The sequence below is a fragment of the Sapajus apella genome, unplaced genomic scaffold (genome assembly GCF_009761245.1).
Source record: "Sapajus apella isolate SASKATOON/1434 unplaced genomic scaffold, GSC_monkey_1.0 scaffold35, whole genome shotgun sequence".
NCBI lineage: Eukaryota > Metazoa > Chordata > Mammalia > Primates > Cebidae > Sapajus > Sapajus apella.
In genome coordinates this window covers 20988305-21000759 of record NW_022436975.1, presented here as the reverse complement: position 1 = coordinate 21000759, position 12455 = coordinate 20988305, and the positions used below count along the sequence as shown (strand labels likewise).

At 38.3% G+C, this 12455-nt stretch overlaps 1 protein-coding gene across 7 annotated transcripts in view; it reads left to right on the top strand.

Moving 5' to 3' along the window:
* The window catches only part of NCOA2 (nuclear receptor coactivator 2), a 307971-nt gene that overhangs the window by 82836 nt on the left and 212680 nt on the right, over positions 1–12455 (top strand). The window contains exon 1 of one of the 7 annotated variants that reach the window (XM_032296305.1): positions 12288–12310. The exons of the other annotated variants lie outside the window; for them this stretch is intronic. The gene's annotated coding sequence lies outside the window, so the exon portion shown is untranslated. Of the gene's footprint in view, positions 1–12287; positions 12311–12455 lie in introns of those variants that run through there. 7 annotated transcript variants of the gene reach the window in all.

Below are 12455 nucleotides of genomic sequence, written 5' to 3'. Positions count from 1 at the left end.
ATCCTCAACACTGGATTACTGGAGGCAGTGACCAATGATCTTCATGATTTGTCATATATAAATCATCTAAGAAATTAAAAATTTGCTATCAGCTTTCCTCATGTGAACCTCCCTTATTTTACATTTTATAAAAGACATGTCCTCCAAATTACTTTTTCTGTATTAATTTTAGGAATCACAGCTCTGTGTGTGTGTGAGAGAGAGAGACAGAGAGAGAGAGAGAAAGAGAGAAAGAAATGCAGAAAGGTTAGTTTTCCATAGCTTCATTTGTATTAATTTCATTGCTGTCACTATTTTGAACTAATAGTGAAATGGCTGTATTCTTTCACATGTGTGTGGGAGAACTTAATAAAGGTAAGACCATATGTACTTTATATACATATATACACAGACTTTTATGTATATGTTAGCTACTTAATTATTAAGGGTAAGAAGATGTATACTTCATACATAGATGTACACACACTCATGGTTTGTATTATATGTACTAGAGTACTTTGAAAATACTATTCATTGAACCATATCATAGGTACTAGGAAGAATTGACACAAATGTTCCTATTATTAAGAACTATGGGAGTTTTCTGTGGAAGACTACTAAACTGTAACTCAGTGTTTTTGGCTTGTATTGCCATTTGTGAGGAGGTGAGGAGGAGTGCAGGCTAGTTTCCTAGTGGCCTCATTTGAGCTGCCTCTGTTATTAGAATGGTAGGTGTGTCCCAGAGAGAGCAGTGAGCTACTTAGAATGTTGGTGGTAATAGCCTTCATTTATGAGGTGATGAGGTTACAGATGATGAAGCTTTGGCGAGAAAGATCAGAATACCAGACCAAGTAAATGGGCCACCCATGTCAAAGATTCTCTCGGGGTGGGGAGCTAGATCTCATTTTAGCCTCTATAAAGAATAGATGAGATTCCTAAATTAAAAGTATAAGTAAAAACTGCAGTTAAGATCTTATTTTCAGCCAGGCACAGTAGCTCATGCCTGTAATCCTAGCACTTTGGGAGGCCTAAGTGGGCGGATTGCTTGAGGCCAGGAGTTCGAGACCAGCCTGGGTGACATGGCAAAAATCCCATCTCTACAAAACATAGCTGGGTAGGTGATGCACACCTGTATTCCCAGCTACTTAGGAGGATTACCTGAGCCAGAGGAGGTTGAGGCTGCAGTGTGCTGAGATTACGCCACTGTACTCCAGCCTGGGCAACAGAGTGATATCCCATTTCAAAAAAAAAAAAAAATGTTATTTTCTGCTTTCTACTTTTTAAATAAGTAGAATCAGGGAATGAGTGAGAGACTGCCCTTTATTAATTAGATTGTGATTGAAAGAGCCTTTTCAGGAACTAGTCTTTGGTATAAATTGGTGGTACTTTTCAAAAAGTCGATTTGGCTTTATATAGCAGAAGCTTTGCAGTTGAGCATATCTTTTGATCAAGGAATACCTAGGAAATAATTACATAACAAGGTGAACATTTGTGTACAAAGATCTTTGTCATATAGTTTTGGAAAACAATGAAACAATAGAAACAGCACAGGGAAGAAATGGTTGGGTAAATGATGCCATATTCTCAAGATAGCAGTAACAGTAGTGGTAAGGGCAAATAGCTAAGTAGTAAATGATGTTTAAAGATATGGATAGTAGGGCCAGGCAGGGTGGCTCACACCTGTAATCCCAACACTTTGGGAAGCCAAGGCAGGCGGATCACCAGGTCAGGAGTTCGAGACCAGCCTGGCCAACATGGTGAAACCCTGTCTCTACTAAGAATACAAAAATCAGCTGGACGGGGTGGCATGTGCTTGTAATCCCAGCTACTTGGGAGACTGAAGCAGGAAAATTGCTTGAACCCAGGAGGCGAAGCTTGCAGTGAACTGAGAGGACGCCACTGCACTCCATCCTGGGCGACAGAGCAAGACTCTGTCTTGGAAAAAAAAAAGATGTGGATAGTAAAAACATCTGAAAGAAATAAACTAAAAAATATTAGCTAAAATCTAAGAGAAGTTACTTCATGGGGGTGGTGATGGTGGTGAATATTTCTTCCACTCTTTTATACTTTTTTCTATTTTCCAAAATTTCCAAAGTAAACAATCATTTATAATATTAAAAAGGAAAATTTAAGATCAGAGTGAATGAAAACTTCATTAAAGGGAGAAAGGTAGAATGACTGTATTTGAAAGCTGCTTCCAATATGAGGCCATGTTTGGGAACATAATACCTAATATTTTTTCTGTTGGAACAACTTCCAAGGATAGCACAATCTTCTTGGAGTAAGAAAGGGTTATTAATTTTCTTTTAAAGGTTATCTATAGAGTTAATCCTATATGACTTTATCCTATATCCTTTTTTTGGGGGGCGGGGGTTGGAAACCATGGCTCATGGCTATAATCCTAGCCTTTTGGGAGGCCAAGTTGAGAGGATCGCTTGAGGCAGGAGTTTGAGACCAGCCCTGACAACATACTTGAGACCCTGTCTTTACAGAAAAAACTTAAAAATTAGCTGGGTGCAGTGATGTACCTATAGTCCTAGAAACGTGGGAGGCCAAGGCAGGAGGATCACTTATGTCCATGTGTTTGAGATTGCAGTGAGCTTTGGTCACACCACTGCACTCCAGCCTGAGTAACAGAGTGAGACCCTGTCTCAAAAAAGAAAAAAAAAAAAATTAAAAAAACAAAAATATTAATACAACTGTTTTATATCCTCTGGCACCTAGTATTTGGTGAGTTCATAAGAAACTAGAGAATGAATGAATGAAATTTGCACTACATTTTGGCCACAAAACTTTAGGGATTACATAGTATATATTGATAAGATAGAGCAAATAGAGACATTTGGAGTAGAATAATCAGCAGCCTACTTAGTATATTTTATCCTAGCATGTACATCCTAGGCATATACATGTCAGTCTTGAAAAATGAAGTCTTATATTAAGACTCATTTTCAGAGGGAGAGAAAAACTAGTAGCAGAGTCAGTTAGGGTGGTATGCGGGACCAGTAATGGGTGGGGGGAAGGGCTGGGCCTGGGAAGTGGGACCCCAGACTGCTCAGGGAAGCATGTTCATCCCCATTGAGTCAGGGTTGTCCTGGAAATCCCTCCATGTTAACCTACCGTATAATACTGGATAGTTGTGTGTGTCTATACATATTATTCTTTAAATTTTGGATCTTTTGGGGTGTTCATTTTAAAAACTGCATTTTTTCTAGACAACCTGAAAATTAACACATAGGCTCATAGTAGGTGTCAGAAAGTTTATTAAATATAGGTTGGTAGATAATATTTGAGTGAGGCAATGTTATAATCATATAATCAGTAGTCTGATTTATACATTGTTTGTGATAATAAGTATACTCAGGCAATAATCTCTCCCCCTTGAATAATTAGCAGAGGAATTAATGTATCAAATAATCATTTTTTAAAAATTTATTAAATTTCCAGATTAGGCTGTTAGCATCCTTAATATCAATTACCTTTTTGAAGCTTGCTAATTTTTTCCTACCTCAAATAAATTTGCTTTTCACTGTGAAAATTACTTATGTTTCATCCTATGTTCATGTGCTTTCTTCTATTGCAACATTCAACATCCAAATTGTAATTTATATTTACAACTGCCTCTCATCTACTAGTTATCTATTATATTCTTTCTCATTTTTAAAACATAGCAAAATCATCTTTAGCCAACCATTATACTAAAACATACTACATTTTCTTTTACATTTCTTTTAGTTTGTTTCCTCTAGATGGTAAACTCTTTCAGGCGGGGATTATGTTTGATTATTGATGGGCGTGCCAGCTTTTAAGTACACAGCTGCATACTCAGTGGACACAGTACATACTCACTGACTAGTTGTTAAAAAATTTAATACAGCCTCCCTAATTGTTTAACATAGCCTACTGAGTAGTATATGTATTTGTTAATACTGACTCAGCAATTGGCAGAACTAGTGTTTCAAGTACTGGGGGAATACCTGCTTGCCTTTCACAGATGTCAAGAAATTACCTGGTAGAAGAGTCTTATGACACAGCCTAACTTGTGTAGGACAGAAGATACCATCTGGACTTTGTAGAAACCAGAAATACAAGTCTAAAAATATCTTGATAACAAATTCTTTGAAATATTTCTGAAGATCCTGAGCATTTCACTCTTTTGGCTATATTATTAGGAATTGGTTGATCTCTGTAACTTCAACAATGATTATAGTAATCAGTGTCATTATGAAGCACTTAACTATGGGCCAGACCCTTTCCTAAGTACTTTACATATATTGTATTGTTCTCTTAAAAACTTAACAAGGTTTGTAGTATTATTTTACAAATGAAGAAACTAAGGCGGAGGGAGGTTAACTTGCCCAGGATCACACACACAGTAAAGGCAGAAGTAAATATTTGAAATATGATTTGTTGAGTTCTAAAACTTACGTGAATTTTACCTCCTAATACCTCTCAAGGATGTAGGTACTGGAGGAGGAACTGTACTGAAATCCAAATATTTGGTGCTGTTTTGCGTAATACTAGTAAGTATTCATATCGCCCTTACGGTATTGCTTATAATCATACAATAATTGATTCTTGCTTATATAGAAATCTACAGTTTTCTGTCATGATTACATGTGTTATAGCAATCACAACTTTTTATCTTAAATATCAATATATCTTTATAATAGGGATTAACATATATGAATAGTCTTGAAAGAGCTCTAGAGGCATAATGACTCTTGAGAGTAGCAGACTTCAGTAAGAACCATGCCACAAATATTGAGCTGTAATTTATTAGTGTACCTAGATTTAATGGCAGAAATGATTTTCTTAGTGCTATATTTAGGTGACGCGATGAAATAAATGACTTACTAGCAGTTTGTAGATAGCTGTTTGTTTGTTTGTTTGTTTGAGACAGAGTCTTGCTTTGTTGTCCTGTCATCTAGGCTGAAGGGCAGTGGCGCAATTTTGGCTCACTGTAACCTCCACCTCCCAGATTCAAGCAATTCTCCTGTCTCAGCCTCCCAAATAGCGAGAATTACAGATGCCCATCACCACGCCTGGCTAGTTTCTGTATTTTTAGTAGAGTTGAGTTTCTACCACATTAGCCAGGCTGGTCTCGAACTCCTGACCTCAGATGATCCACCCGCCTTGGCCTCCCAAGGTGCTGGGATTACGGCCATGAGCCATGTTGCCCAGCCTAGATAGTTTTATTCACTTGGTCATTTAACGGCCACCCCCCGCCCAAAAAAAAAGCTGTGTTATGTAACTTAGGAAAGCCTTACCTAAAAATCAAGTTTATAAATAAAATATATTTTTGATGAGGAAAAAAAAAAGCATTTCTGATAAAATGGAAATTTTAAATCTCATAGGAAACAGTGCTGTTTTGCTTCATGTTTGGTGAAGGGTATCTTAGGAAACTGTCTACTTCCTCTGTGAGGAAGAAAGTGGATGTGCACAGCCTGCCAGGCACCTCCTGAAATCTCCTTTGTAAGTAATTTTTTTCAAAAATTTTTATTTTGTAAATTAGCAATTTATAATTATATATTTATAGGTTACAAAGTGATGTTATGTTTTATGAATATTGTCTGGGTGTGGTGACTTATGCCTGTAATTCCAGCACTTTGGGAGGCCAAGGCAGGTAGAATGCTGGAGCTCAGGAGTTTAAGACCAGCCTGGGTAACATAGCAAAACCCTGTCTCTACAAAAACCAAAAAACAACAAAGTGATGTTATATTTTATGATTGTGATGTGGAATAATTAAATCAAGCTAATTAACATATCCATCATTTCGAAAACTTTGTTTTTGTGGTGAGAACATTTGAAATTTAAGAATTTTGTGGCCGGGCGCGGTGGCTCAAGCCTGTAATCCCAGCACTGTGGGAGGCCGAGGCGGGTGGATCACGAGGTCAAGAGATCGAGACCATCCTGGTCAACATGGTGAAACCCCGTCTCTACTAAAACTACAAAAAATTAGCTGGGCATGGTGGCGCGTGCCTGTAATCCCAGCGACTCAGGAGGCTGGGGCAGGAGAATTGCCTGAACCCAGGAGGCGGAGGTTGCGGTGAGCCGAGATTGCGCCATTGCACTCCAGCCTGGGTAACAAGAGCGAAACTCCGTCTCAAAAAAAAAAAAAAAAAGAAATTTAAGAATTTTGAAGTGTATAATACACTATTGTTAACTATACTTACCTTGCTGTATAATAGGTCTCAAAACACAAAACTAAACCCATTGAGGCTTTCCAGGGGTCTAGCAGAAAATCCCAAATTTAATTTGGAGCTCAGAAAGTTAATTTAGGATTTGATTTGGGGATGCTTATCAAAATTATCAAAGGTTTAAAACACTTGATCAAAATAGGATCACAGGTCACTGCAAAATAGTAGTCATTCATTTAACTAGTGTGATAATCAAAGGATTTCAAAAAGCAAATACAGAAAGTTATATAGTTGTAGATAAAACCTTAGTTCTTTAATAGAGAGAACTCATAACACTTACTAAAGACAACGTGAAGCACAGGGAATCATATCGATAAAACACCAAATCCTTGTTTCCTAGACTAGTTACTTAAAAGATAAAAACTGAGAGATCCAAGATGGCCGATTAGCAGCAGCTCAGGATTGCAGCTCTCAGTGAAGGCGCAGGGAGTGAGTGGACGCCAGACTTCCAGACGAATTTTTGTTGCCCAGGGACCAGGAGATTCCCAGTGGAGGAGCACCACAGGTCGCCAGCACGACTCTTGGTTGGTGTGTCTGTTTTGCTGGCGTCCCGGCATGGCGGTTCTCAGTGTGCAGTATTCGGGACTGGGTGCCCTTTTAGTTGGCGTTTGGAGCTCTGGGAAGGCAGAGTTGCCCATTCAGCTGATTGAAAAGGCGACTGAAGCGGGGAGCCAGACTGGGAGATTCCTGGGCAGAAAAGCACTACGAATCTCAGCACTGCTGTTTCAGCTGGCACAGTCCCGCAGGGGAAATTGCATAGATCCCGGTGCCTTTTCAGGGCGACTGGGGCACCTGGGAGAGAATCGACCGTTCAACTAGGAAAAGAAAAAAAGGGGGCTCTGAGGCAGGCAGCCAGGTGATCAGGCTCAGCTGGTCCCACCCCCACAAAAAAGACAGCAATTGGAAACGCTGACGGTTGAGAGTTTCACAGCAAGCACAGCTGAACCTGGGAAGGTCCAGCTCTGTGGAGGAGGGACATCTGCCAAAGGAAAACAAAGAAACAGAAATAACATCATCACCAACAAGCTGGACGTCTACTAAGAGACCCAATCTGAAAGTCAGCATTTACAAAGACGACAGGTGGATAAATCCACAAAGATGGGAAGAAACCAGCACAAAAAGGCTGAAAACATCCGAAACCAGAATGCCTCTCCTCCTCCAGGGGATCGCAGCTCCTCATCAGCAAGGGAACAAGGCCTGATGGAGAATGAGTGTGATGAATTGTTAGAATCAGGCTTCAGAAGGTGGATAATAAGAAATTTCTGTGAGCTAAAATAACATGTTCTAATCCAATGCAAAGAAACTAAGAACCTTGAAAAAAGGTTTGACGAAGTGCTAATGAGAAGGGACAATTTAGAGAGGAATATAAGTGAATTAATGGAGCTGAAAAACACAATACAAGAACTTTGCAAAGTATGCACAAGTTTTAACAATTGAATTGACCAAGCAGAAGAAAGGATATCAGAAGTCAAAGACCAATTCAATGAAATAAAACGAGAAGACAAGATGAAAGAAGAAATGGTAAAAAGGAATGAGCACAGTCTCCAAGAAATATGGGACTATGTGAAAAGACCTAATCTACGTTTGTTAGGTGTATCTGAATGTGACAAAGAGAATGAATCCAAGCTGGAAAATATTCTTCAGGATATTATTCAGGAAAACTTTCCCATCCTTGCAAGGCAGGCCAATATTCAAGTCTAGGAAATACAGAGAACACTACAAAGATATTCCTAAAGAAGAGCAACCCCAAGGCACATAATTGTCAGTTTCACCAGGGTTGAAATGAAGGAGAAAATGCTAAGGGCAGCCAGAGAGAAAGGTCAGGTTACCCACAAAGGGAAGCCCATCAGACTCACAGCAGATCTCTCAGCAGAAACCCTACAAGCCAGAAGAGAGTGGGGGCCAATATTCAACATCCTTAAAGAAAAGCACTTTCAACCCAGAATTTCATATCCAGCCAAACTAAGCTTCATAAGTGAAGGAAAAATAAAATCTTTTGTGAACAAGCAAGTACTCAGAGATTTCATCACCACCAGGCCTGCTTTACAAGAGCTTCTGAAAGAAGCACTACACATAGAAAGGAACAACCAGTATCAGCCATTCCAAAAATATACCAAAAGATAAAGAGCATCAACATAATGAAGAATCTACATCAACTAATGGGCAAAACAGCCAGCTAGCATTAAATGGCAGTATTAAACTCACATATGTTAATATTAATCCTAAATGTAAATGGACTAAATGCCCCAATCGAAAGACACAGACAGGCAAGTTGGATAAAAAGCCAAAACCCATCAGTATGTTGCATCCAGACCCATCTCACCTGCAAGGATACACAAAGACTCAAAACAAAGGGATGGGGAAGATTTACCAACCAAATGGAGAGCAATAAATAAATAAAAAGCGGGAGTTGCAATTCTCACCTCTGATAAAATAGACTTTAAAGCAACAAAGATCAAAAGAGGCAAAGAAGGACATTACATAATGGTAAAAGGATCAATGCAACAAGAAGAGCTAATGATCCTAAATATATATGCACCCAATACAGGAGCACCCAGATACATAAGACAAGTTCTTAATGACTTATAAAGAGACTTAGACTCCCACACAATAATAGTGGGAGACTTTACCATCACATTGTCAATATTAGACAGATCAACGAGACAGAAAATTAACAAGCATATCCAGGACTTGAACTCAAACCTGGAACAAGTAAACTTAATAAACATTTATAGAACTCTCCACCCCAAATCCACAAAACATACAATCTTGTCGTTACCACATCACACCTGCTCTAAAAGTGACTACATAATTGGAAGTAAATCACTCCTCAGTAATTGCATAGCATTTCACAGGTTTAAATGAAATATTGGTTGCCTGCTTGTTTGTTATTTTCCTCCCTTATTCCTTCCTGTCTCCATTGTTAAGCACAATTATTGGCATAAAAGAGGTTTTTAATACCCATTTTTAGACTGCATTCTAGCCTGGGCAATAGAGCAAGACTTCCGTTCTCTCTCCCTCTTTCTCTTCCTCTTTCTTTCTCTCTTTCATTCTTTTTTTCCTCTTTCTCTCTTTCTTTCTTCCTTTCTTCCTCTTTCTTTCTCTTCCTTTCTTCCTCTTTATTCTTTCTTTCTCTCTCTCTCTCTTTCTTTCTTTCTTTCTAAAAAATAAGATAAAAATCTTTCATTAATTTTTATTAAGGCAGATCAGTACTGCTCCAAGGAAACTTTTTAACGGAGTATCAAATTACCTGTTTTGGTTAAGTATACTTTGATATTAATGCTCAGTTTTTAGAAAAAGTTTTAATTTTCTTCCAGTTTTAGCTAGTTTGATTACACGTAAAATTTGGTTTACAAGTTTTGTTTTCACAAACCTTCTACAACCATTCTTATAGCCTATGCTTTTTACTCATATTGGAACAACCAGTCACCCTAATTTAGGACAAAAATTACTCTTTTTTCTCTTAATAAAAACACATCTTTCATGTAAGCTTGGCTTACCAAAAAACCACATTACTTTCCTTGCATAAAGAGTTTTTTTCTCTTATTTCTAGTTTTAATTATCATATAATAGTTTTTCATTCTTAGTGATCTAAATTTATAGTGAAAACTAAGAAAGTAATAAGCAATTTCAGCTATTTTATATCAGCATTTTGTAGATGAGCACTATTTCAAAATTTTTAGAACATGTTTTCTCAAAATGCAATTTTTTCATATTAACACTCAAATATGTAGCTTCCATATAAAAACGAGATGTCAAAATACATATACTTTAAACTTGTATTCAGCAATTAATGTTTCAGTATTTTAACTTACATAGAAATGATGCAGACATTTCATGAATATCTATTACTTTAAGATTTCACATTACTGAAAAGGAATTTTAAAATTTTGAAAAGTTCATTTATAAACATTTATCCGATTCATATTCACCTAATTTATTTATTCTGAATAGTTTGCTCATGGAAAGCAAGGCTACCCATCATCTTATTTTTTGACAAATCAGACAGTTATCAAAAATACCACAGAAGAAAAGAAACCAAAAATTTAAACTTGATTTTTCCCTCTCCCTTTTACTACCATGACTGACATGTATCAAGCAATTTATTTTCATGTGTATTCTGCACTAACATTGGATTTATAGTTTTATGATTTAAATATTTAGGAGATAACAAGCCTGTTTGACTAGTAAAACTAGGTTTTAAAAACATATGCTTGCATTATAATTAATTGATGCTGGCAATTCTAAAATTGTTTTTATTTTAACAATTTTTAAACAAGCTTTATTTACCAAAGATTATCTCAGATTACCTGAAGTAAAAGACATTAGTTTGTTTTCTGAGAGAGTATTTATTTAAGCATCACTTTTTAAAAGCCAACTAAATAGACCTTTTTTATATTTCTTAATTTTTTTTTTTTTTTTTGAGACAGGGTCTCACTATGTTGCCTAGGCTAGTGTGCATTGGTGTCATCATGGCTCACTGTAGCCTCCACCTCCTGGACTCAGGTGATCCTCCCATCTCAGCCTCCCGAGTAGCTGAGACCATAGTCCTACACCACCATGCCTGGCGAATTTTTGTATTTTTTGTAGAGACAGGGTTTCACCATGTTGCCCAGGCTTGTGTTGAACCCCTGGGCTCAAGCATTCTGCCCACCTGAGCCTCTCAAAGCATTGGGATTATAGGTGTTAGCCACTGTGCCTGGCCTAAATAGAGCTCTTTATAAATTTCAGAAACATAATCCAGGGTACATAACATACATGCATCTATAGACATACACAAATGTACACACGCCAGTTTCCCAATAGTTTCTCACCCCGTTTCAGATTACCTGTCTTTCCTGTTTCATTGCTCTAGTCAGTTGTTAGCTGGGCAACCCTAAATTTGTGTTTCCAAAGGCATGAATCTTACCTCTCAAAGGCACTGGGAAAAAATGGAAGTTTTTTTCAAGAAGGAGCTTAGGGCATGTTGCCTTTTGTCAGAGGTCAATGGTATAAAGACTGTGGACTAAAATTTAGGTCTGAGTATCTCCAGAGCTCATGTGGGTGGACAAAACATCCATTTCTGCTAAAACTGGATTCAGTGTATTTTCCTCTGACTTGGTCTTGAGATTTCTGCCTGGAGAATGGCTATACAGTCCTGTCCTGATGGGCCTATTGAGATAGCCACTTTTTTTTTTTTCCTTTTGAGACAGGGTCTCACTCTGTCACCCAGGCTGGAGGGCAGTGGTGACTATGGCTTACTGCAGCCTCGCCCCCCCGGGCTCAAGAGATCCTCTCACCTCAGGCTCCCGAGTAGCTGGGACTACAGGCAGGCACCACTATGTCCAGCTAATTTTTTTGTAGAGATGGAATTTTGCCAAGTTGCCAGGCTCACCGCAAACTCCTGGGCTTGAGTGATCTGCCCTCCTCACCTCCCAAAGTGCTGGAATTACAGGCATGAGCCACCATGCCCGGCCGGCAACTTTTTAAGAGCACTGAGCAGGAGAATTAGGTTCAGGTGTGTCAGTTAGGGAGCCACAGAGGAGGTTTCAAAAGGTATGCTGAGGCAACAAAAAGCCATAGGGAATTCACTACAGGATTTTTCAAGGAAGTACACAGATGAGCCCGGGAGAACATTGAGAAGCCTGTTCAGAATAACCACCTGAATGCCAGAAAGGCGTATTTTGGAAACAAATTTTGTTAGGTGGCGTTTCAGTTTAGCTTCTTTTTCTTAACTGGATTATTGAGTTCAGGGTGGGGCACATTAACAAATAGGGCTGATGAAGCATCATGACTGCACTGTGTGGAAAGCCCTGCAAAAAGGGGCAAACCAGCTTGACCCGAGGGTCTAACTTTTATAACACTTTCTGTTCCTTTGTTTTTGTGGTGGGGGTAACTAAGTGAAATTGCTGGCTACTTGAATTTTTTTTGTCAACTAGTTTTAAGTGTTTCATTTGCCTTTTGTAAAGAGTTAAAATTAGCAATAAACAATTTTTTTAATTATTATTATTATTATTATTATTTTTTTTTTAGAGGCAGGGTCTCACCCTGTCACCCAGGCTGGAATACAGTGGCCTGATCATAGCTCACTGCAGCCTGGAATTACATCAAGCAATCCTCCCACTTTGGCCTGCGAAGTGTTTAGATTACAGGTATGAGCCACTGTGCTGGCCTGAAATCTTTTTACAAGCTTCTGCACACCAATAGATGACCCTGGGTGGCCCTAAGTTAGGACTCCTTATTTTTAAATGGGCTTCTTAAAGTGCAGTGCTGTTCATCTAAAGTGCTCCATGTAAT